The following is a 21,775-nucleotide window of genomic DNA, read 5'->3' on the forward strand; positions in this document are numbered from 1 at the left end:
TATTCTTCTTGATTAAGGAGAGAACTCAAAGTTATCAACACCTCAATCTTGTTTATCATTAGAATTCTATAATTGTGTATATTACTAAGATCGTGTTTATAAAGACCTCAATGATTTTCAGAGATTTATTCTTCAACTACGGATGAGTTTCTATGGAAGCCCAAAGCCAAACGCAGCAGTGAACCAGTGATGCACAGGAGAAATATCACGTCAAATCCCTAGTTTTTTTTTTTTTTTTGGAGTTAACGGCGAGTTACCGTTATTAATCTAAGATCTCGAAAATCTGTGGTAGAGAGATGTGTCAGTTGTTAGAACCCTTAGATTATATGAAGTGTCAAGATTTTATGAAATTGAAGTAAATTCACACCCTCCTCACTTTAGAGGAGCCGGATCCTATATTTTAAGCTATATGAAATCAGCAGAATACCATGTAGTCCAGCTGCAAATAAATTAAGGCTTTGTTACAATGACAATCATATAATTCAGAACATACACCACCTCTAGCAAATTCTCATGTTTATTTCTTCCAAATTCATATCAACTGCTCTTCACTTTTTCTTCATTTGTAAGCTCATTCACATTCACAGAGACACAAAGAAAAAAGAAAAAAGACAACAGAATCAAAGTTAAACACGCATGAAGCAAAAGAACTAATCAGCAGGCACTAAAGAGAAAAACTTGAAAATAACAAAATATAGAGCAAAAACACACCCTCAGATTAAGGTTGGATCTAAAGGTCCAAATTGTGTGCTCCTTCGGTTTTCTAGTAGTAAGATTGGTTTCTAGTAGTAACATTGTTGAATCATTTTCTCGGCCTTTCAGCTATGATTACACAAGCTTGTATCGTTCTGGATAAATGGGTCAATGATCCATACTATGCTAAAGCCTATATTATGTTACAAGGAGAGTAAACAAGATATCCTCAAAACCAATATATATTCATTAAAATTGATGAAACAACCATTACTGGCCATAGACCACTCTACCACAGGTCTCCTTGAGCCACCTGAAGCTCTTCCTGAGATCGAGTCCCCTTCAGCTTCCCCTCCACAGTTTACACCTAGTAGCTAGCGACCACTTCTTCCTCTGACCTGATTCCAAACCCAGCAGGGATACTAAAAATAAGAACAAGTAGCTTAATAAGACAGATAACAATCATAACATGATAACAAATTAGGCAAACTTTTGCAGATAGACATGGAGAAGTTTACACAAGATAAGAAGTGGACTTTGAAGTTATGAAAACTGATCTAATTGCATAACTAGGAGTATCAGACATCTGTACATGTGTGATTGATATTCGCTACCTATCTAGAACTTGAGAAATTCTTTACATGACAAAATCACATAATAATTCACAAATAATAACTTGCCTGGACCAACACTCAGATTCTCGTATACCTACTCTAAATGATATTAATTAGTATTTTCTGCGTTCTGCTTTATGCAGTTTCAGCAAGCCAAATCCTGTATTAATTTCTTCTGAAAGTTACAGTTGACTCAAGGAAAGAAGTGGTGATCTAAGGTTCTGCTGATATAGTGTAGTCCTAACAGTAACATACACAATAGAACAGTAGAAGCCGCAATTGTACTCCTAACACCATAAACCTCACCCAATTTTCAAATGCAGGAAAGAACTGAACAGAGCACTCAATCTCATCCAAGCAATTACATCGATCAGCACACAAATCACAGAAACAGAAGCCAAAAAGAGACCAGACAACAAAGCATCCATTTCTTCCTTTTGGGTTTGTGAACCGATTCGCTTCCGATAACTGAGTCATTTGGATTGTGGAACCGTTTGGCTGTGTAATCGAACTGTAAGTTCTTCATCTTCATCTTGCTTCATGATGTTAACAGTTTGTAATTGTGCTTTGAGTTTTTGTTTCTGCTATAAATGTGGGATGAATACAGAGAAATTTGGTTGTTATATATATATATATATATATAAACCGTTGTGATCTTACATTTCTGCACTTGCATTAAGTTGTTCTGAAACTTGCTTAATACATTTAAATGTGTGAAAATGACATTAAATAGTTCCTTAATCTCCGTGATTAGAGGGTACCTAACGTGCCTCTGACCAAGGCTTTAGGTAGCCAGACGACGTTACAAGTCGTTCCAATTAATTTGTGTTATTGTAATAAGAATGTTCTTGTTTAATATTCGTTCTAGTTGAAGACGATGGCCTCAAACGTATCTTCCATTGTTTATGAGTGTATGATTATCCCTGATTGAGATATATCAACTATTGAATACACATGATGATGGGTTAGGCGCTGGTTCGAGTAAAAACTGTTTACTACTTAACTGATATAGTTTTACGATAATTTATTAAACCTCATTTACATTAACAAATTTCTATATGTTCACACTTTTTCTCACTAAAAGTTGTAATTTGGGACCGAAAAGCCTTTAAAGAGTCTTGTACATTTTAAAGAGTCTCATATATAATGCCTTCATAGAAGAAGAGTACTATTGACTTTCACTCCAATGGAACTTAACCTAATTACATTACTAGAAAAATAAGTACTTCCACACGGATAGATTCTGTGTAAATATATTGAAATACACATGGAAATCTGTGTGTATGGGTAGTTTCACACAGTACAGTCACGGATTCAGAATTTGTACGTGTTGCGAATGTTGCTAAATTACTTTCACACAGAAAGCTCGTCTGTGTGATCAATATTAGGTGGGTTCCGTATGAATCCCAATTATATTAACTTCCAAATTTACAAACATTTGAATTTTTGTAATTTCCAGATTATTCAAATATTCAAATATTTATTTTTAGGTCCTCCATTTATTTTCATGTTGTTTTAGGGCCTTCATTGAAGTTTTGCAAATCTGGAGATCTTTCCTTCATCATTCTTCATTGAGATTTTGCAAATCTGGGAATTTTTCCTTCATCACTCTTCATTTAAAGTTTGCAAATCTGGGATCTTATTGTAGTAAATCATACACAAGTATTTGTGCAAATAAGATTCAGTTTCAATAACTCAATCTCTGACGCAATATAGATCAGTAAGTTTGAATCCAAATAAACAACAAACCAAAAGTGATTATATATACCTTTATGAATCTCTATTTGTTAGCCGCGGTCAATGGTGAGGGGTCGATCTGTATGATGTGAGAAAGAATCACAAGAAAGAGCTAAGTGAGGAAATTGAATTACGAATAACACTACAATAATCAATCTTTCTTGCTAATCAACACCACAGATTTCCGTGTGTACTATAACACTTTATACACGGATATTCATCCATGTGAAGCTCTGTGACAATACCATCTGTGTGAAAGAACCTATTTTTCTAGTAGTGTTATATGCTTCTGTTTGACCTAAACTAACCATTCAAGTACATTTAATATACTTCTAGTGGTCGTGCCTGAAACTTTTTGCAATAGTCCCATATTATCTAGTGTATCTAGATTAGGGCTGTCAATTCCAACATGACCCAATAGCACAACTTGAAACTCATATGAAATAAAACCGGTTGAACTCACACGATTTAAAAAGCGGGTTTATTTGTATGTCAACTCGCTAACATGAGATGAACCCATGTAACTCGTTTATTAAAACGATCGGGTCAGGTTGTATGTAATTTGCATACAAGACCCATTAAAAATAAGTAGAGTTTTAAAATATTTAGGGGTTTAACATCTTAAATGGGTCAAGTGGTGAAATTATGTATTATTATTTCAAGATTTTATACAATTTTTTTTTCAATTTAATATCAGAAAGGCTTAAGTGTTGACCCATTTATATGATTTAAATTAGTCATCGAATTCAACCCAACTCAACCTATTTATTAACCTGGTTAGATGAATCATCGCGGGTCACCCGTTTAATAAACAAGTTGTGGTTGAGTTTGTATTTTCGACATGATTATTAAATGGGTTGAGTTTGGGTTTGTCTACTATGACACATTTAATACCTTGACACGACACGACCCAATCCATTGACAGCACTATTCTAGATATGATATTTCAATCAAAACTGAAAAATCAGACATAAGTACGTACTCTGTAAGATTTAATTTTTTTGATAACCGATTTAATTATAAATACAATTGTGATGATCACAATATAAGCCCTTATCTATCTATCTATCTATACTATACTATACTATACTATACTATACTATACTATAAAGCCATGGCAAGAGTATTGGTGTCAAAAAAGTCACCAAAATAGGGGATTGAAATCCCACCTCCCCATTTTACAATCCACACTCCTCCTTTCATTTTTTGGTTGAAATTTTGATAAGAAGACAAAATTTAAGTCATTAAAGACAAAATTGAAGTTTACTAAGAAAGGAAACACAGAATATGAATTGTAAAATAGGGAGTGTGGATTTTCACTCCCTCCAAAATATGAGTAACTTATAATGCTCTTACGAGTAAAAAATAAAAATTCATAATAAATAATTCAAAAAGGTTATCATCATAAAATGAAAAATGAAAAAACTGTTTAAAGAACCGAAATTAGGAGAGAATTGAGTCGTGCTTACATTGATAATAGGGGCATCTTTATATAGAGGATTACAAGACATAGAATCAGAGTTGTACAAGGAAAGATAATCGTACAATTAATCGGATATCTATGAATATCTCCAAGAATATCTCTAATTCAAAACCCTATTACAACTAGGTCAAGTAACCTAGAGTTTGAACCAGACACATATTCTAGATTTACTTGAACACTCCCCCTTGTGTCGCCCAAATGTGGTGCTCCTCTCGTTGTCTCATTAAAAACCTTGCCGAGTAACAAAAACCCTGTGGGACAAAAATGACCTCAGTCAAAGGGGAAAAAGAGCACAACACACCCTTCATGTTTCGAGACCATTCATGTAGACATCTCCCCCTGATTTCTGCATCTCCCCTTGATGACTATGGCCATGGGAGTTCGGATGACTTCCGCAAACGATGCTACCAACATGTTTCTCGAAAGTGGAATGAACACTCCCCCTTGTGTCGCCCAAACGTGTTGCTCCTCTCGTTGTCTGATTAAAAACCTTGCCGAGTAACAAAAACCATATGGGACAAAAATAACCTCAATCGAAAGGGAAAAAGAGCACAACACACCCTTCAAGTTTCAAGACCATTCATGTAGACATCTCCCCCTGATGACTATGATCATGGGAGTTCGGATGACTTCCGCAAATGATGCTACCAACATGTTTCTCGAAAGTGGAATTCAATGACCTAGTTAGCAAGTCTGCCACACTGTCCTCAAATCGAACCTAGTTCACTTTGATCTTGAGGAGAGTTTGTTGTTGCTGATTATCCTTGGTGTTGTCGCTTTTGATGTAGCCTTGCTTCACTTATTGAAGATAAGCAATATTATCCTAAATGCTCGTAGGCTCATCTGTGGTAGACTTCAAACCACAATTATTCGAACATGCGCGCATAATTATGGATCCAATCCATATACATTCACAAACCACTTCGTGAAGTTCGTGAAGAGCAATAATCTCTGCATTTTTCGAAGATATAGCAACTAGGGTTTGTTCTGTAGACCTCCAAGATATCACAGTCTTTACCCATGGTGAACTCTTAACCATTTTGGGAAGACTTCGTGTGGGTCAGAGAGATACCCAACATCAGCAAAACCTTCCAAAACATTTGTTGTTTTGGGATGGGGGCAGAGGACGCAGGCCAATGTTGGCGGGGTTCCTGGTGTTTGATGGTCCAAATCCATCATCTCTCTGTAGAGATAGAACAAGCTCATATCAATCGTACACCTTAAGTACCGAAATATATCTTTTACACCAATCCAATGGCATCGCGTTGGTGCAGAGCTATACGTTAGCTAACAAGTTCACTGCAAATGAGATGTCCGGTCTTGTGCATTGAGCTAAGTACAATAATGTGCCTATTGTACTTAAATAAGGCACTTCTGCCTCTAGCACATTTTCTTCATCATCCTTTGGATGAAGAAAATCATTTTCAAGATCAAGACTACGGACGATCATGGGGGTGCTTGAAGGCTTGACCTTGTTAAAATGCCTAAGCATCTATCAACACAATACTCAAGTTCCAAACCGAGACATAATCGTGTTCTCCCAAAATCCTTCATCTCAAACTCGGATTTCAAGTGTTCAGCGATTTTCTCTAACTCTTTAAGGGCTTCTAATGAAGATCATGTCCACCATGAACCGCGACAGAACTTGTTATGGAAACGCGTGGGCATATCCCTTCCCAATCAAGTAGTCACTTTAGTGAGCGTTTCAACTTTATTGTAAACTCGCTCCGTGGTCTAGAGCCATTTGACTTGGGTAAATGAAGTTCACTATGAATCTTCATGTACATTTCGCATCTAGATCCCCATAGAGATGCGTAGTGACCACATTTGTAAGCTGCATATTCAGTTATTCGGAAACTACCAAACTGACAGGGTAGTGTAGTGCAATGACATCCGTTACAAGAGAATATGTCTCATCATAGTCGATTCCAGGATGTTTTGTGATAAGCCTTGCTCCATAAGGCGAGATTGTCATCTCTTTTTCTCATCACGCTTTCTAACGAAAACCCATTAGTCAATAGGTTTTATGTTAGGAGGTGTTGGCATCACTGGCTCAAAAACCTTCCTTTTCGTTAGAAAATCCAACTTAACCTGGATCACATCTTTCCATTTAGGCCAAATTTCTCTACGTTGGTGTTCATTCATCAACGAAGCGTGGTTCGATATCATTGGACTCAACAAATTCATGCGCAATGAAATGCGCAACGACATCATCAATTATGGTGGAGTTTCTATTCCACGTCTCATGTACACTAGTGTAATTTTCAAAGAGCTCTATATTCTCATGAATAGGTTCTGACGTTGAGGCGTCCCCCAATGATAGCCATAATCCGGAAGATTTTCATGAGATGGATTTTGAGTCTTGATGATCAAAGGATTGGAATGTGCCAAAGTATCCTTCAAACGCACAGACCTCCCATGCATCATTCATGGGCCATGGCCTATAACGCCAGAGTGCCACTCTCTTTGGTGTTGGCGTCATGCCTACCTCCTTATAGGGTGGCGCTACGTCCTCTGCGTACCTCCGTGTAGGGTGGCGCTACGTCCTCTTATAGGGACGTCCTTCCTTGCAGGCATATTTTCTGCAAATGTGTGATCTCGTCACTTTAACAAGGATCGAGATGAGACATAGTGAGGATAGACCACGACAATTCCTGTCGTTCCTGCTGAACATCTGTGTTCTTATCTCCCTCTAACGACTGGAAGATTGTCTCATCAAAATGACATCCTCAAATCTAACGGTAAGGAGATCGCCTAGCAAGGGCATTAAGTGGCAGACGATTGTTGGAGTCTCAAATCCAACTGAGTTGCCCATTCGTCTGTAAGGACCTCTCATAGTGCGTTGTGGCGACGCAATTGGCACATAATTGGCACACTCAAATATGCGTAAGTACGATACTTGTACCCAGTCACTAGCTGTAACGCAGAGGTAGATTGAGTGGCGGTGGGTCGTAGACAAATTAGCATAGCTACATGCAATATTGCATCACACCAAGCAGATATATGGATATTGGTGAGCATTACCAAATTCCAAGCTACCATCGTAGTCGTTTCCGGGAGACCATTTGGGTGTGTTCATGGGAATATGATGTCCAACATCAGTCCCAATGATATGCAATAACCATCGAAAGTCTTCGATGTAAACTCTCTAGCATTGCCAAATATTGACTGAATAGGATAATCAGGGGAGTGAGCCCGTTGTCTTATGGTATGTGCTATGAGGTAGCATAAGCAGCATTTACAGGTGGACAATGGCACACCACGTGACCAGCATGTTTGTGTGTCAACCAACATCATGAAATATTTAAACGTCCGCAAGTTGGTTGAATCAGTCCACAGAATCCTAATGGATTCTATGTAAGAACAGAATGAGTATTTTCATATCCTTTGCATAGGACTGTCTCAGTCCTAATTTCCCTAAGGGACAGGCTTTGTAAAACTAGCTAAAGGCTTTAGAAGCAACCAATGAGGATTTTGGTTGGGCCTGAGCGTCTAAAACGCTATTTGAAGAAAAGTTGGTGATTGCAGCATCACCTAGGACGCCTTCACCATGATGGATGCCATCCATGGCATCATGGATAGGGACTGTGCCAGCCCTGGGCTGGTGGTGGACCGCAGCAGCGCTAGAGGCAGCGGCAGTGGTCACACTTAGTCCAGGAATCAACCTTTGATTAGTGCTTTGTTTCGCTCAAAAGAATGGATGTCCGTGTGAAGTATTTAGTAGACAGATCATCATACGACGACTAGGATGACCTATCCTGTCATGACAAAGACAATATGTGTCCAGATCCAAGAGATCTTCTCTCATAACTTTATTGGATGTAATAGCTCGAATAGTGACATAGAGTCCACTAGAAAGACACATAAACTTCTCTAAGATGCAATCATTAGAGGTATTGCAAAGAAACTCATTTTCGTTCTCTACATGAGTTTCTTTATGGAATCTGTTAGCTATTCATAGGTGCAATTTACCCTAGGAGCGTAGAGAGTTTCTGTGACAGTAATCAAGGTGCCATTTGACAAAGGGAACTTGGGCTATTTCATGTCCTTGAATTAATACTAATGGCCTAGCCATCGTAGTCACACAGTCATATGCCCAGAATTAAAATGGAGTCATGAAAAGAACTCAAAATTTTATTCATAAGCCAATAAGCCAATAGAGTACATCATTGTCTCTTAACCATTAAGAGAATCTAATCCAAATGCTAGCTAATGCAAAACAAAGGTAGTCGTTTGACTTCTTTTGGTAACACCAAAATAAATATGACCAGGTGAGTATAACGATGTCAGTGGAGCAAGGCTCGCTTAAGTACCGCTTATCTCAAAACCTTCCTAGACATCACACTCATTTTGGATGAGCCTATGTGAAGAAAAACTAAACCAATGACATTTATTAGAAAGTATATGGCAATTGCCTATTACATCTCTTGGAAAAATAAAGGCTTAAACAGAATTGGCAATCTATTGATCCCAGCCAGATTTGAAGTCTTCAACCGTTCACTCTAGATTATTTTCTTGATCTTCTTGTTCCACATAGTGAGCTTCTCTTGCTTCACAATATGCTTTGTAGGCGGTAACAATATTTCCATGAGCTCTACAAATGTGTGCCCAATGACCGGACAATCTACATCGAGAACATACATCTCTGTGCTCAGACTCCATTGATTGAGGCACTTTGAAAGCGTCATTTGGATGGCTCTTAGTGTTGGTGGCGCCACCAACATGGCCAGAGGCATTGCCTCTCTCTCTGTCTCTCTCTCTCTCTCTGTCTCTCTCTCTCTCTCCCTATTGACCTCTTCGGTTCCTTGTTCGCCTATTTTGGCGGTTACCTTCCTCATTAGAGCAAGAATATGGACAAGAACGTCCAGAATTGTCCCTAGACTTAGGGTTTCACTCTTGGCACCTTGTGATGCCCTGGAAATTTGTATTTATTTTTTGAGGATTTTTCCGGAATTTAATTAGTGGTTATTGGATGATTTCGTGGCTCGTGAATGGAGCGGAAGCGTTTCGGACTAATTCTTGTTTGAAAAGTGTGGAATTGGGGGGGGTTTCCAAGGTTGAATTTTGATACGTTGAGATTCTTCGAAAACTTCCTTCACTAAAATCGTGGAGCGCGTCGATACGAGTTCGTGGATATGTGGAACGCCGGAATCGGAGTTCGTATGAAAAAGTTATGGCCATTGGAAGAAGTTACCAGTTTAGTATAAATAGGGAATTTCCGAAAATACATTCATAATTCCATATTTCCATTTCCGGAAATATCTTTCTCTCTCTCTTCTCTCTCGGCTGCACCTTCAGAATCAAAAATATCAAACTGACCCGACCCGGATCTGGACGATTCGACCCGGCCGGAACTAGCAGCTCCGGCGATCTCTGGCCGTGAAACTTGGTCAGCTGGTTCGTCTCCTTCGTCTAGTTGTCTCTGTGGCATCCTCTAGCGGCGATATCCACCGTGTGCGGCGCAGTTTGGTGTTTTCTGACCCGGTCGGAAAACGTAGCTCCGGCGACTGCAAGGCTTCAAGTTTCCTTCTTTGGCTTCGTGGGAGCCTTCTGGATCGATCTATGGTGTTTGTTTGGATCGATTTACGTGGAAATCGGTCCAACTCGGATTGAGCAAAAATTCAAAGCTTGTGAGGTAGTTTTCGATCCTTTATGCTTGTTTTCTGACTTCGAGCTAGTTATGAAAATTCACAAGCATGCTTAGATGAATAGCTTTGATGTTGGGAGTTTTGTGAAATATTGAGTTTTGCCCGGCAGAGGTGCGCCACCGCCTGTGGCGGCATTCTGGTGGCGTTCCGGCCACATAGGGAACTGTTTTTGGTATTATATATGTTCTACTCGTTGATACGAGCTTTTCGATATATAATACTCAAGTTTTGGAGTTCGTATGAAATTGTTATGATTTTTACGGTTTCATACCGGTCGATTTATTCGATCCGTGAGGATTCGAGCTTCTGATCGTTGGACATATCGATCGTGGAAGTATTCCAGAGACTTTGGGAAGTCTCGGATGTGGTTTTGCCTCGATTGACATCACTTTGTGGATTTTAGTTCAAAACAGAGATTTCGGACTTAAATCGTTTGTGAATTGTTGCTAAGTCGAGACCTTATGTGTTTAGGTACTTGACAGGCTTGTGTTGAGCGGATTGCGATGATTTGTGCTTGTCTTGGTTAGCTTATGAAGACGCAACGGGATTCAGAGGTGAGTAAATCTCACGATATTTGTTATGAACCTAATTACCATATTGTCTTGAAGTTATGGGATTAACTATGACTATAGTGGTATTAGTGGCATTCCTGAGTGGATGATTTCGTATATATGTATATTTGCGTGATATATATATATATATATATATATATATATATATGAATTGGTGGTTTCGTTGTGAGGCGAATAATATTTGAAATGAGTTCATTATTGCTCGAGAATGGTGAAATTTTGTATTGAGTTGTGATTGTAGAATATCATGTGTTGAGATACCATGGGTCTAATGTGACCGTCTTAAGTGAGATTTAAGATATGGTAAAGCTTGTGTAGGAATATCTGTGTGATGAATCGATGACGTGCATCAATGTGATGAATCTTTGTGATGATTGTCATGTAAAGCTTGTGTAGGAATATCTGTGCGATGAATTGGTGACATCAGTGTGAGGAATCTTTGTGATGATTGCTATCTGTGTGATGACCAGCAATGAGTCTTTGTGATGATTGCTATCTGTGTGATGACCAGCAATGAGTCTTTGTGATGATTGCTATCTGTGTGATGATCAGTTGGATGATTGTTATCTGTGTGATGTCTGTGTGACGAATTTTTGTGATGATCGTTATCTGTGTGATGACTGGTGATATCTGTGTGATGACCGGCGATATCTGTGTGATGATTAGTTGGGTGATCGTTATCTGTGTGATGATCAGTAGGATGATGGCTATCTGTGTGATAATCGGTGAAAACTGTGTGATGACAGCTCAGTAGCGGAGTTGAATTGTTATTAAGTTAACAAAGATCAAGAGGACTGCTGTGATAGTCAGAGCTACCCATAGATGTCAGAGTGTGGGATTATGATGATCACTATGACTTGGTTTTGCTTGTTTTGAATTGTGATTGCCTTGATTTCTTCTTGATTTTATTGATTGATGGTTTGTTTTATCTTGAAGACCATAGTGGTGACTATTGTGCTCTGTGTGAGGATAGGAAGGTGATTTATTGTTTTCACCTTGGTGTCATGTTGATGACAAAGGCTTCCGGGGGGAAGGAAAAGAGTGTGATCCTTGTGACTCGCCGTTGTGCGTCAAGGGATTTCCAAGCTTTATCTGAGGAGGTTTTGTTTGACGGAAAATTTGTGTAATGGGATGCTAGGTTGAGAATCTGAGCATGTGGTTATAGTCACGAGTTGACCTACGTAAGCATATTATGGAAGATTATGAAACAGATGGTTGTAGTTATGAGTTAAGTGCTTATCGTGGTTAGGTTGAGGTGACTTAAGAATGTGTTTCTGTTTTGTGGTTTTGAGTTTACTTATACGGGCTTGCAAAAGCTTACCAGGTTTGTTGTGTGGCAACCCGGTGCACCATTCAAAAGGTGTAGGGGTTAATCCTGCAGGTCAGGGTAATCGTGGCTGAACCTGAGGTGGCGTGCTTGCAGCATTACGGTAGGAAGCCAATTTTGTGACTTTACCGTTATAAAGACTTCCGCTTGTAGTGAGCTCTGAGGGGCATTTACGTTTTATTTTGTTGTTGACAATTTAATTCATAAGCTTATGTAATATATGACTCTGTGGAGCGGGTCAATATTGACATAGTAGGTTTAGGGCATCAATATGTGTGTAGTTTAAAGGGAAAAAGTTTCCAAGTATTTGATATTGATGATTGAACGTTCACGCATGTATAATTATGAGATTATATATCGATTTTTATTGTGTTAAAAATCAGGGGCGTGACACACCTTCCCTCAGGGGCACAACTATAATTGGACTCCGAAATATGCTTTGTTCCCACGGGTCTCAAATTATAGTTCTTCACAAGGATGTTGTCATGTTTTTCAGCAACATTCACAGCTCCAATGAGTTCATGAAACCTTGTGATCCGTCTTGCAGTAACATCAATTCGATAGTTCTTTGCAACCATCAAAGCAGAGACAGGGAAGGTAGAGAGAGAGTCCTCTCAATCAACATCGCATCTGTGATATCTTTTCCACATAATTCCATTAAGGATTTAATGTGAAGTGCTTCCAAGTTATAGTCAATAACTGGCTTGAAATCATAGAAACGGAGGCTATGCCATCTCACTTCTAGTTCAGGAAGTAGGGAGTCACGGACTTTGCCAAATCTTTCTTCGAGTGAGATCCACAACCTTCTGGGGTCTTCTTCATTCACATACACGTACTGGAGCGAATCATCCATATGTCGAGTCATTAGGATGATGGCTTTCACCTTATTTGCCTCTAGGGCTAATCTATTTGATTCCAAAGCTTGAGCTTGCTCAACAGTTAGCACGTCCTGGCTAGGCTAGAGAATCTTATCCAGGATTCCATCGGCCTTGAGATGCTGACGAATATCACGAACCCACTTGTGATATCCAAAGTCAGTTGTTCCCAATAGAGCAAAGTCCAGTTTGTTCAGGTTACTCATCCTGAAAGAGAACAAGAAATTAGGGTTAGTTTTAGAGCGTAAAAGGCTGCCACAAAAACATATAAAATTTCTGAGCGTAGTTGCTCCCAAGAAATTATGAATTTCTGAGCGTAATCGCTTCCAAGAAACTAGGAATTTCTTAGCGTAATCGCTTCCAAGAGGTATTGGATTAGATCGAAACAATGACATAAGTGGTTGCTCATAAATTCTCTACAAACTCTAAGTTTGGAGATCTCAACAAGCTCCAACCTTGGAGTGAGCACGAACCCCCACAGTTCCGCTTAATTAGGTCTCCTCTATGATGAAGAAAAGGGGGGTAGAAGAAGGGAGTTTCCAAGTCCCCGAGAAAAAGAAGAGAAAAAGAATTAAAACTTCAAAACCGGAAACTTTTAGTAAAAATTACCTCGAAATAGGTCGCCAGAAATCTGGCCGGAAAAGTCGCCAGTCGCCGAAAATCTGGCCAGAAAAGTCACCGGTTGCCGGAGCTGATGTGGCAGTGGGATCCGGTGCTAACGCAGCTGTGGGGCTGGTGCTGACTTGGTAGTGGATCCATGTGCTTGCGTGGCAGTAGGTCCCTGTGCTGGCGTGTCGGTGCTGATGTGGCTGTGGGCCACGATGCTGACGGGCTGATGCGGCTGTCTGACGTGGCGTAATGACGTGGTAGTGGGTCAGGTGCGTCAGTGGGCAGGGTTAGGTTTGTAGGCTTCTGGGGTTTTTCTTCTTTGGGCTGGGCTAGTTCTTCTTTCTTTCTGGGCCAAACTTCTTCTCCCTTTATTTTTTTTTTTTTTTCCTTTTCTTCTCTTTGCCGGCTCAAGGTACAACTAATATTGGAGGCCGGTTCAAACGCTTTTAAGCCTGTTCAGGGAAATTTTTTTCCGGTTCCTGGATCTCGGGATTGAGATGCTACTGCTGGCAAATTTTGGTAGCAATTGGAGGTCTGGAAGGTGGTGAACCGATGGAATATTTGCTGCAGGTGTTTTGGAGATTTTGGTGGCCGCTTCGATAGGTTTCAGGCCGGTTCTGGTGGTTCTGCCATCAGTTATGGATTCCTGGGGTCAAGGGCTTCAAGTTGTGTGGCGGAGGTAGAAAAGGTTTCAAGGTTTTGTATTCAGATTTAGGGTTTTAGCAATTTGTTTCAGAATTAGGGCTTCGTGCTGGTAACGTATTTAAGGAAAACTGAAATTGAGAGAGAATTAAGTCGTGCTTTTATTGATAATATGGGCCTCTTTATATAAAGGATTACAAGACATAGAATCAGAGTTGTACAAGGAAAAATAATCGTGCAATTAATCGGATATCTATGAATATCTCCGAGAATATCTCTAATTCAAAACCCTATTACAACTAGGTCAAGTAACCTAGAGTTTGGGCCAGACACATATTCTGGATTTATCTGAACAAAAACATAAATATAAGAAAATTAAAAAATTGGTGCAAAAAAAAAAAAAAAAAACAAAAAATAATAGCATGTGCATCGCACGGGTATGAGGACTAGTTAAAATATCATTTTACCAATGCACTGAAAGTGTAAAGAGTTCCACTGTAATATACACGAGGACTTTAAAATGGTGCTTCTGGTTGCTCTTCTTTCATTTTCTTTTTTCAAAAGGGGATCTACCAACCAGTACAAAAGAATTGTTTGCTATTTTCAAACTGTTGGGTGCATGGAAGAATGACCTCGTGCTCTTTTGAAGGTATTAACATAATTTGTAATGAGCTTCATTCAGGGTGTCTCCAATATAGTAGTTATTTTATTAAGGAAAAATCGTCCATGCCATATTTGATGTTTCAGCCATTCTAAACTTTCGTACCTTAAGTTTGAAAAACTTTAGAACGATACCTGACAATCTAAAGAATACCGAAGATTGGTACCTAGAGAAGCTAGCTCCATTATGGAGGCTTCCAGGTGGCATATTTTGAAAGGTATTTTCGTCGCTTCAGTTATTCCTGCCATTTAGTCCGTATACTTTGGCGCCAAATTTTATTCTCTGATCTTGTTTTTGTCGGTCCCGGGGATGCCGTCACCTAGAGAATCACCAAGTTGAGCACCTTTGGTCCCGATACCTGTCGAGATAGAGATATAAGTCTGGGGTAGACCGGAAGTGCTGGCTGATAACCTTATAATGCCTAAGTCAGTATCGATGTGAGATAAAGACAAATAACGGTACGAAGAAGATAAAATTTTGACTTACTTGATTTGAAGGTATCTACCTGTATGTCTGGGAAGTGTTGGGAATCACGCCTATGAGGCTTCCATGTGGGAGAGTGTGCCCTCTCCACATATGGTGCAGAGGTCTTGTAGCCGGCCTGAGAACTGTTCTTACGTCCATGTGTTGCAGCCCACCGGAGGTGGTTCTAGTCAATGTGGATGTCGGTGACTTGTCTTGCTCCACTGTGGGGGATCCAATGTGCAGCTAATAGGCTAGAGGCGGTTTTCGGTGGCTGTTTAGCTGCATTATTCCAGCGTTTGTAGTCAACATGTATATAATATAAACAAGTCCTCCAAGTCCCCAGTCAAGAGTTCTCTTGGGCAGAGAGTTTGTCGAAATGGAAACATCTGGAGTACATGGCGAGAGGCCTGTTGGGAAATACCCAATGGGAAGCATCCCACCGGGACACCCAATCACACAAGTCGCCAGTCAAGAAGGGTCGAAGGTCGGGTCCCGGTGAGAGTTCTTGAGGTCCTAGTGAGACCAAGGGGCTAGTGCGCCGGGAGAAGCTGTTGGTCCCGAGAAGTCTGGGATACATATGCTTTGAAGCAGTTTGATTACCATTTCATGGTGACACGTGGTGTGGCACATGGCGCACTGGGGTTCACAGTTCGTGCGTGATAAAAGGTCATTTCAGTTTCCGTAACGAGCCATAAATGCAGTGCGTAACGGAGGTAATGACTCGCTTGCACTAATAATTAGGGGTTGTCCAGACACGTGTCATAATTGTAAGGGTCGTGTCCTTTTGAATTTGAACGATCGCGATGGATCATCACTTTTCGCATTTATATAAGTGAGTAGAGAGGGGAAGAGGCAGTCACTTTTAGAAAGATTTCAGATTTCTTCAGTCTGGAGAGCTTAAAAGGCTGGGAATTCCAGTTTGTTTGTGTAAGGTTTGCACTTCTTCCTGAGTTTAAAGGAGATTGAGGGGTTTGCAACCATCATCATTGTTACAGCCCATATCTAAAGTTACCTATTTACTTATCATTTGGATGGTAAATGATTAAATTTTTTTTAGGGCATGATAAATCGAGTCCGTAGAAATGCGGCACGTTAAAATCAGAGTTTGTATGAGTAAAATACAGTCTACAGAAGTTTAATTATTTCGTTAGAGTTTTTCCGATAATGTTATAGGGGAGATGAAGAAAATTCTGATCGTGGGTATATAAAAGAAGGAATCTACGTTTTTGGGAAGGGGGAACCCTTGGTTTCTCGGGTTGTATAGTTCTTGACTTTCTCTCATTCTCTTTTGATTGTTCTTACCTAATTACATGGTTGAGAATCAACTCTGAGAGCTTTACCGGAGCTTCTTCATCAGGTAAACCATTCTCTCTGGATTGCTGAAGTTGTGTGTTTTGTCTGGTGACTCCAATTAAAGAAATGCCCCGCTTCTGAGTTTGATGTGTTCTAGGCCTTGTTGAAAGTTTAAGCTTTTGTTAAAACCCATCATGCATTGTGGAAGATTTGGACTTTATTTGGTAATTTAGAGAGATTCAGAGCCTTTTATCTTCGAATTTGGGACATCCACTTTCTTCTCCTTCGTGTTAAATGTTAATTGAGGAAATTATATACAGTAGTTGGTATAGTCTATTTCAGCGTTATCCTCGGTTAAAGTTCTTTGCCTTTCGGATATTGGAATGATGTACAGATAGAGTTGGTATGCTATTGGCCTATTGCTTTCTTATTGAACAGGTGATATGGTGTTGCAGATGCATTAGCAAGAAATTTCATAATGTTCATATGGCAAAGCGGAAGTCTTTTGCATCTGTCAGCAACTCAGCATGCAAGATGATAATCCATTTGATTTCTTACTTACTTTAATTGGTACGTGTACTATTGCAATTGAAATTCTTGTTTTTTTCTTTCCATTTCACACAACCAGAAGCACAATTCTACTGTTCTTTGGTTACGCACAGCAAATTCACGTCATTATTAAATCAAAAATAAGAATTTCTTGTGGTGGTACGTGTAAAAAACAGGAATCCACGTCATTCTATTGTAAAAAACAAAGAATTTCAATTGCAATAGTACACGTACCACCACAAGAAATCTTAATTGTAAAAAACAAGAATTTCAATTGCAAAAAACAAGAATCCACGTCATTCTATTGTAACAAAGAATTTCAATTGCAAAAGAAATCTTATTATGACCTAAATCGAAGCCTATTCATTATATTTGCAAAAAAGAACAAAAAGAACACTCTCTGCTCCATTGGCTAATAACTAGAACCACCACATTCGACAACCTCCCATGCGACCACACTCGACACACACTGACGAGGCTAGAGCTGTCACGCCCTGAATTTTGAATAAAAGAAATTTAAATCCGAAACGCGATTACTCAATAAAACGCCCAGATGCTTAGAAATTTTTTCATTTAAACCAAAAATCAAAATAAATTGGGTCCGCACATATCAATAAAGACTCAATCACTAGAGTCAAATATTACATCAACAAGTGTTTAAATAAACTCGAAAGCATCAACGTAAAATGTAAACGCTCACTAAGAGCATACTACGAATAGTAGTACAATAACAAAATAGGTTCTAAACCTAACACTGTTGCAATCACAAACTGCTAGCTCAACCCTAGTGGTCCTGACTTGCAGGAATAACCTTTACACCATGGAATAGTACACTAGGTTGCAACAACAAACTCAGTAAGTTTTTTAAGCTTGTCTGAGTAAACTCAATTAAAATGACACAAACACCACATGCTTAACAATTCCTCAACTCATGAATAAATTAAGCAACCAAAAGAACTCCACAAATCAATAAGAAGCCAAGTTCCTCACGGACAATAAAAGAAAGAAACACCCGAAACTCTCTTTTATAAACATGTACTCATGAGAACGATAACACAAAGTTATTCCCCAAGCAGTACATGGTAGAAAAACAAGAGCTCTAGCTAACTGATCGCAACCACTCACCTGACCAAAGGCGTGGTTTCCAATTTCTTTGCCTCAATCACCAATGTGACAATAGGTCCTCAGACTGAAACATTTAAAAAGTCCACATGACTCAAAATGTTACACTCAACTCAAGATACTCTTTAACACAATAAAAATCAACAATTGCATGATATATATTGCATTCTTGAAAAGAATAAATGTTCAACACAATAATCCGAATAAAATCACAATTAAAATACTTCTCACAATGACGCACCATCAATATATATTTCACATAAATATATATATGTGTGTGTGTATATATATATAAACACACGTAGTCATCCACTCAAGAATGCCACTAATATCAACTATAGTTCATAATCACAAAACTCGAGAAAATCATTTTTATAATTAAAATTTCATTTTACTTACCTATGAACCGTACCCGATCAAGTTCATATGATTTAAAATAAAGTATTTATTTTCAGAAAATAATTTCACAATTAGCAATTAAACCGAATAATAATGTAACTCGGTTCATAAATGAACCACGTGAGATTTACTCACCTCTAAATCCTGTTGTGTCTTCTCTTACAGCCAAGATAAGGTACAGAACACACTCTATTAATCACCTAAGTAAAATAAGGTCTCAACTTAATTAGCACACGATTTCAAACGAAAGTGGTTGCGGTTCGAACCGAGCATTTGAACCAAAAACCGAAGATTTCGTCAATCGAGATAAAACTTCCTCCGAGACTTTCCAAGGTCTTTGGAACACTTTTAGGATCAATTTCTCAAAATTATAAGACGATCCAACGGTCGGATTCTCACGGATCGCAAACCGAGAAAACTAAAATTAAATAAATCTAGCATGCTTCGAATAATCACAACATGACCCCATGATATATCAACAAGCTCGTATCGATGAGTAGGTGACAACCATGAAAATATAACCCAAAAACCTGGCAAGATGCTCCGCCACGCGCTGCTGGAAACCCCCCAATTGGGTCACGAAACCGATGCCAAAATGTTCCCAACAACATGTACAACAACTTTCTTAACTATACTGAAATTAGATTGTAAGCCATTTGGCTGGAATTTTCCTTAAAAAAAAAAAAAAGCCGATTGAAACCCTAGAATTTCAAATCCTCAAATCGACCTCCACACTTCAAATTGTTACAAGCCGCTTGGAGGGAAGCATGTATGTCTTTTGGGCTTCAAAAGCCCTCAAGAATCATCACCAGAGGTAGCTGGAATCGAGAGTTCCAACGATGCCCCGAAGCAGCGCCGCCACCAAGCTTCTCCGTCTTGCTGCGCCTTCTACAGCCCAAATCATGCAACATATAAACCACCGACTTGGAGAGGGAGGAGAGACGAAGCGATTGGGACTAGTGGAGCGGCCAATGGTGGCCGGACCGCAGAGTTAAGGCCAAAAGAAGATTTGCGGTGATTTCCATTGTGAAGAGAGAGAAGAGAGGTCGAGTTTTTGAAAAAGGAAAGCAAGGGTTTTTTTTTTTTGTTGCAATTTTCTGAAAATTTTCCCTTTATACAAAAAATGGAAACTTTTATCACTGACCATAACTTCTTCATACGAACTCCGATTTTCGCATATTCGCAAACTCGTATCGACACGCTCTACGATTTCGGTGAATGAAGTTTTCACAGAATCCCAATGTATAAAAAGTCAACCCTTGAATCGAAGCATTCCGATCAAATAATTGTCCGAAATAATTTCTATTTCTTGATTAATCATAAGAACAAGGCATCGAAACTATAATTTGTACCACCTAGGACTTTTATTAATTTCACCAAAATACAAGAAATTAATACAAAAATCCAGGTCATTACAAGAGCCCCCCCCATTGGAGTTAGTTGTCTGATTAAGGAATGAAGATGTAATTAAGATCTATAGAATAATTAAATCATTGAAATGACCAAATTTTTAAAAATAATAGTTTGTTTGCAAATTATATATATGAGTGAGGTTTAGTGACTAAATTTAGAATTTGAAAATTTAATAGGAGGTGTATGAAGCATTAGGAGGTCAAGTGAGTATCTAATAAAAAAAAACTCTTAAAAAAAAAATATATGCCAACTGTGTATATACTTTCGCCCACCGGTAACTTTCATGCTTGGAGGTTTTCTTCCATTATATGCTTGACTCTTAGATTTCTGGTTTCTGGGTACCAGAATCTTGAATCCTTTTGAATGAACTAGGAATATACTCTTCTGGGTCCTTGAAATTGAGAGCTTTTGATTGCTAATTGGGATGAAAATTCATATCTTTGTCCATTTAAGATGCATAAGAATCAGCTTAGGTGTGGAGTTGTATCATTATGCTTATAGCCAGACTTATTTTTCCAGTAACCCATAATTCTTCTGATGAATTTCATCATGTATCAGTAGTATGTGAAAAAGACAGAAAATATGGGTGGAGATGCTTTGCGGTTGTAATATTACATGAGCTAGCCCCAAGGAAATCAATTTGAACAGTTCCATGCACAAATATATAGAAATATATTCATAGAAACTAACCTCATTTTCTGCTTCTCTGAGTGAATCATTGATTTATGCTTTTTTGTTGTTCGCTTGAACCTTCTAGAGCCAAACCAAATTCTTGGCCGGATTACCGCCACAGTTTTCTTCTAAAAACTGGTCGTGAAACCAATCCTTGCTTAATTTATAACCAACAGTATAATGGGTTGGAGTTGATGGCTTTTCTTTGTGCTGGATTGTTTTTGTAGCTTCTGTACCATAAGATTGCCACCTTGCTGACATGATTATGTGCCAAAGTGGGGAGGACAAGAAAGCTAAATTGAAAATAAGGGTTGCAGAAGAAATGCAGACAAAGAAAAAGGGGAAAATTATTGCTGCCATTCTTCTTTTAGAGGCTTTAGGGTTTATCCTACCTTCTATATCTTTGAGAAGTTCCTTGATTTCTGTTTTGTATATTTGTACTCATTGTTTTAGTATGTACTGTTTTGAATAAAATTTTGATAGACATCAGAAAGAGAGAGGAAATTAAAGCTTTCTGATGGTCATTGGTTGCTCCTCGTTGTTTTGAATTCTATCTTCTTTAATTATGATTGGTTTAAATTCTAGGTGAAATCATTGAGGTAAATGAAAAAGTGTGTTGGTATGTAGAAAAGTAAAAAATGGATTGATTCTAATGAAAAAAGTATCAGTCTTTGTGAATGAAGAGTCAAATAAGACGAGATATAGAGAATGAATTTTCTGATATATAATTACACCCATTCTGTGGTGTATATAAACAGATTACAATCGTACTACAATGTCTACAACTATTGTGTACTACTATACTACACAACATATACAAGGTAAGTAGTTACAACAATATATTCCCTTGTTAGTCTATTCCTAATAGGGAACTATGACTCACACTAACACTCCCCCTCAAGTTGGCGCATATACATCAACCATGCCCAACTTGCTTAGTGAGACATAAAACGCATTCCTGGAAACCCCTTTGGTAAGTACATCTGCAAGTTGCTCTTCAG

Source organism: Rosa chinensis, chromosome 2 (genome assembly GCF_002994745.2).
Source record: "Rosa chinensis cultivar Old Blush chromosome 2, RchiOBHm-V2, whole genome shotgun sequence".
In the NCBI taxonomy this organism is placed as follows: Eukaryota; Viridiplantae; Streptophyta; class Magnoliopsida; order Rosales; family Rosaceae; genus Rosa; species Rosa chinensis.